Genomic DNA, 6,139 nt, shown 5'->3' with positions numbered 1-6,139 from the left:
CCATATAGAAAATTGGCATCCCTTATCCACTCCACTAAACACCAACCACTTCCACTAGACCAGTGGTGGTGAACCTTTTTATGTGCGTGTGCCCAAAATTTACAAATCGAGTTGCTGACGTGCCCAGTGCATGCCAAAAATTTATCAATTGATTTGCTGACGTGCTAGGCAGTTTTTAATAGGGGAAAAATTAATAGAAAATTAATCTAACTTTATTTATTTATAATATATGTTTATTTGTTTATAATATTTCATAAATAATTATAATTTTATAAATAATATTTTATTTTATTTATAATATTTATTTGTATATAAATTTATAATGCTATTCAGTGTAAAATTGATTATTGTATTATTAAATCGATTTTCATTATGTTGGTTTGAAAAAAAAAAAAAATAACAGTAGTGAGAAAAATATTTATGCATTGTAACTTAGCTGAGCAAGGGTGTCAACTTGTCGGCAAAACACTTACCATATTTAGTCGAAAATAACTCGCCCTTGCGTATAACTGGCATCCCTGATTTTACTTTATGAAAAAAAAAATACATTAAAAAGTATTGCATGTGCCTTGCACACGAAAAATGTTTAAACATGTTCACGTCGAGGCGAGGTGATAGTAACTCGCTCCCGGCGGTTAACAACACACCCTCCCCCCAACAGCCATTATATTGGAGATGCAAGAAAAACACATAGTTTTATTGTATCCCTGATTAAGGTACGGAGGCTTTTGCAGTCTATATAATACATTTCTCAACAGATAGTGCAATTATTAGAGACAGCTGTAATAAAAACAGCACTAACTAATGAATCACATGTCCCCCTCTCACAGAAACTACGCTGTATAGACTCAAGAAAAACCATATGTTGCACTGGAAACACAGTATCTAACTAAAAACTCTTGTCTAATTTAATAAACACAACTATTACATGAAATAGTTGTGTTTATTTTATTGCATTTGAAATTCTCGATGTCATTATGACAGATCACAAAGGCTGACTTCAAATAAAATTCTACCAAGAATTGAAATATGCCATATAATGCATGTGTGAGTTCCTATGCCTGCTCAAAAGAGAGCAGCTGTCTTCATAGCTGCTTTCTTGTATAAAACAAAATTTAACTTGTACGTATTGTAACAATTAAAAAAAAAAAAAAAGGTTGAATAATTTATAAGCATATAAAAAAGGATATCACCTGTAAATCGTTGACTTGCCACCTCTGGCACGCGTGCCATAGGTTCGCCATCTATGCCCTAGATCTACCTGGTGTATACCAGGTCCCTTGCAGCTGTAAATTGTCCTATTTTGGCCAAACAGGCAGGACAGCAAATATCAGAATCTCAGAACACAAGGACTACATTCGATTTCACCAGTACAGCCACTCTGGGCTTGCAGACCATGCTCTGGATACTCGCCACAGTAATACACCGCAGCAAGTTCAAATATGAAAGACTATTCATGGAATCAGCCTCAGCCCTTAGGAACATGACAAACCTCAACAAATTTGGATGCATGAGACTGCCCCAAATTTGGTAAACATACATTAGGAGAACTTCAGCCCAAAGGCCAAGAACAACTAATATAGCCCGCTAGGGGACACCATCAGGACTTTTCGTTTCTCATTTGCTGTTGTGTAGTACTCCTGCTTGCACGTGTCTTTATCTTAAATTCCCATGAAGATGGCAATGTGACATTGCTGAAATATTGGAAAGTATATATTAATGTTTGATTTAATTTATATTCTAGTATACGCTGTCAATTCCTTAAGTATTTAATAATCATGTTTAACCAGCATATAAGTTTTTCTACAAGAAGAAAATGCATTATAACGACTTTTCATTCTCCAGGAGTAGGAGAGCACAAAATTATTGCAGTTACATCTAATAAAGGTAAACAGAATGTTTCATTATCCCACTCTATATCTACTCAGAAGTCTATAACATTGTGATTTTTTGTAGACTAATTGCTGCTCTACTTTTTCTGCAGTGACATGCAAAAAATAGCCAAAGGAACTTATACAGTGAAAATAATGAATGGGTGCATTACATCACCTACATAAAACATGTAAAAATGACTTCTTATTATAGACAGTACTTTTATTGAATTTAATCCAACTAAAAGATAAATTCAGATTGAATTTCAAACATATGTATTTTTGATGAAATTCTCAATTAGTACTAAAATAGTATTTGATAATTGTTTATTGGAAGTGTCACAATTTAACACTGCCTCTATGTCATATGACATTGACTCTTCATTTTTCACTCCTTCACCTAAAAATCAGGGCTTTTTGGGTGAAGGAGTGAAATTATTGCATTAAGATGTGATATGACAAAATAACAGATTTGGGGGGGGGGGGGTATTGTGTTAAAAGAATGGCAGTAAATTTTGGGAGATTAAAAGGAAGATGTTGATGCTAAATTTTAAAACTGGAGCAGACAAATTATTACCTATTTGAATAATCAGTGAATACTTCCAAACCAAATTCATTTCAGTCACCCGCATTCAGTTCCTATGCTTAATATAAGTTTTGTGGGATGCAAAGTCTGCATAAGATGACTTGCTGGCATGTTGTTGTACATAGCTTATAGGATCCAAAAAACAGGTTTGCTTGATTTTTTTTATGTTACTGAATGATAATCCAAGGTATGGGAATATCTTCTGATGTCAAAGGAGGTGTCTTCCATTTTTCTGGTTATGAAAAATGTTTATGTGAATAAACAAAGCTGCCATCATCTCTTAGATACCCTTAAGGAGTTCACAAAATACTATGATAATACTACATGAAAAGTATACATTATTACTAAACTTCCTATTGACAATTTTTCTACAAATTATTCTTGTCGGGATTACAATATTATCACTAAACTTTCTATTGACAATTTTCCTCTAAATTATTCTTGTCAGGATTACAATACTGTTGTACCTTGACCTAGATTTTTTTTTTTTTTTGCTATGAAACACCTGTTTTGCTGACTTTTCCTTCCCATTCTATATAAGTGACACCATCTAAGTACTTTCTTAGATTAGCTGTGAACAAGGATTGAATACCGTCTTGTATACGGCTAGTTCAGTGTTTTGATTAATTTCTCTCTTTTTCTATATAAATTTATTCAGTTGATTCCATGCCATAACAAGCGATGTTATTTCCATAGTAAATTTGCCACATTCACTAATAGCTGAAAATTTTGACTTGTTCTGTCGGTTTTCCATTCAGGATGCACTTGATGCTTTCAACATTTCTGCTTATATCTTTTTAAAATTCTTGACATATACCCTCAGGATCTTATAACAGTACTACATGAAAAGTTACATCATTACTAACTTCCTGTCAACAATTTTCCTCCAGATTAGCCTATTATCCATCAACATTGCAATATTATCAGATCTTATATTTCTGTCTTCTAAGACACTTTTTACTGTAATCAATCTGCCTACATCTTGGTTGATTATTCTCTGGGTCTTTTTTCTGCCATCCTGGCAAAGAACATATTAACTAATCTTTCCTCTCTGATTCTGTTTAAGTGCTCATACCACCTGAGATTAGCTCTGCTAACACATTCCTGAATGCTAACAATGTTAAGTTCTTTCCTGATAGCATCGTTTTTAATATGATGCTGCCATTGATGCTATCTGTTCAGTCCCCTTATTTTTCTCAGGAATCTGGTCTTTGGTCAAGAGTTTTATTTTTAACCCAGCTATCAGAGCCATGAGTTAAAATTGGTTTGAATGCTGTCTTGTATACAGCTGGTTTAGTATTTTGATTAATTTTTCTCTTATTTCATATAAATTTATTCAGTCGACTTCCTACCATACCAGCTTTGCTAATTCTGCGATTTCCAAATTTTATTTGCCATCTTCACTAAAAATTGTGACTAAATATCTGAAATATTTTACTTTTTGTATAGCTTCTCCATTCAGGGTGCAGTTGATGTTTTCAATGTTTCTGCCTATTTTCATTGTGTTTGTATTTTTAATGCTTATTTTCATACCAAATTTAATACAACAATTAAATTTAGTCAGGGAATTTTGCAGACTTGTACTGTATTTATTCAGAATTATAACATCTGCATAAAGCAAAACCTAAGATTAACATTGCCAATTTTGATATCAGATTTAATACCAATTTCCTTCATAATGTGATCAATTTAGATGAATAACAGTGGAGATAATGTATACCCTTGTTGCATACCTGATAACATCAAACCGTTTTCCTGTGCCTCCTTCAATTCTAACTCCTGATTTACAACTCAAATAGAGACTATGTATTGCTTGCTGTAATGTCCCATTTACACCATATAACTGGCATGTTTTGAACAGCTTTCCTCTTGGCGCCTTGTCATATGAATTTTCCAGATCTACAAAACTTAAATACAGATCCTGAGAACTGCTGTTTGGCCTGAACCTAGCTTGATATCTTCTCCAAGCGTCTTAATTTTTTCTTAGCTGTTACTCAAGAATACTTGCATAAATCTTACCAGGAACACTCAGAGAAATTTCTCTACAATTTTCACATTGTTTTATTTCCCTTTATATATATATATATATATATATATATGGGTGCTATGAGAGCTCTACTTCAATCATCTGAAATTCATCCCTCTGTCCAGGCCTTCTGAATTATGCATTGTAGCCACTAAAACTTTCTATCCCTCCATATTTTAGCATTTCTAGACAAATATCTACTCCATCTGTCTTTCTACATCACAGGTTTGTTATAACATTTTCTACTTCAAGTACAGTACAGGTATATGTATGTATAAGGTACCTGAGGCAAATAAGGCCCAGCGTCTAATAAAGCCTGTTTTAAAAAAAATCACATTTATGGTAAGTTGCACCTGTTTGGTTTCTTACACACAGAGGACGCAATAAGCAGTGGTGCCATATTGTCTAGCGACTGTATTGTGTCAGTTTGACATAGATCTTTGTGAGAGGTGGTTGCGTCTTCCTGTTTAATAATATTACACCACAATAATTCGTAAGTTTTAATTAAAAATATTGTTCTTTTCACAGTTTTTATATTTAAATTGTTCTTTGAACATTCAGTTTTATGATAAAAAATGTTTTAATTGATTTGAATTCATATTTTACGTGAAAATAGATGTGATCTAATCTAGTTTGTGGCGGTTAATAAGGCCCAGTAAATTTGTTGAGGGCCTTATTAAACTGCTATAATTTATGATTTTATTTTTTGGTGATTGCACATAACTTATTTTTTTGCTAAAGGCCTCTGAAAATGTCAGAAGTTAAGAAGAAATGGGGGTCTTTGGACTGATGAAAGACTAGAAGCAACTATGAAAGCTGTGCAAAGAAGACAACTATCACAACGTGCAGCATCAGAACACTATGGAGTACCTAGAATAACATTGAGGAACCATTTAAAGACAGAAGATCACAAAAAGATTAGGAAGAAATACTGTGCTAACAAAAGAACTTGGTATAAAGAATAGTAAAGTTTGCTTCAGTTGGTGTCCCTTTAACTCCGAAAGGTATACGTTAGCAAACTTTTATATTTTGCAAACAAAATGAAATTAGGAATAACTTCAATAAAGAAAGTGGTCTCGGAGGAAAAGATTGGTTGAAGTTATTTTTAAAGAAAAACCCAACAATTTCTAAATGTAAAGCTCAATTTTTGAATCCTGCTTGAGCTCACAAACTAAATAAAGCCATAGCGAAGCAGCACTTCGATGTAGTCGAGAAGCTTTGAGAAGTTGGACCTTAATAATCATCCAGAACGACTCTACAACATGGATGTCGTCTTACAATACATAATCAGCAGGCAGTCTTAGTGCAAAAAAGGTGAGTACATATGGTCGCTTCAGAACATGCCAAGAATGTCACTGTTGTCATCATCATCAAATTCTTGTCATGTATCCCCAAGGGATGTACAGGATATGATAGTACTACATGAAAAAAATTACATTATTACTAACTTCCTATCTACAATTTTCTTCCAAATCAGTCTGTTACTTGTCAAGACTCCAACATTATCAGATCTTATATTTCTATTGTCTAAGGCACTTTGTACCTTATCAATCCACCTATATCTTGGTCTATCTCTGGGTCGTTTTGCTGCCAACCTGGCAGAGAACACTTGTTTTGCTAATCTTTCTTCGCCCATTCTGTTTAGGTGACCATACC

Source organism: Typopeltis vanoorti, chromosome 13 (genome assembly GCF_054136105.1).
Source record: "Typopeltis vanoorti isolate ZY-2024b chromosome 13, IOZ_Tvanoo_1.0, whole genome shotgun sequence".
Lineage (NCBI taxonomy): Eukaryota > Metazoa > Arthropoda > Arachnida > Uropygi > Thelyphonidae > Typopeltis > Typopeltis vanoorti.
Note: the sequence above shows the minus strand (reverse complement) of the source record.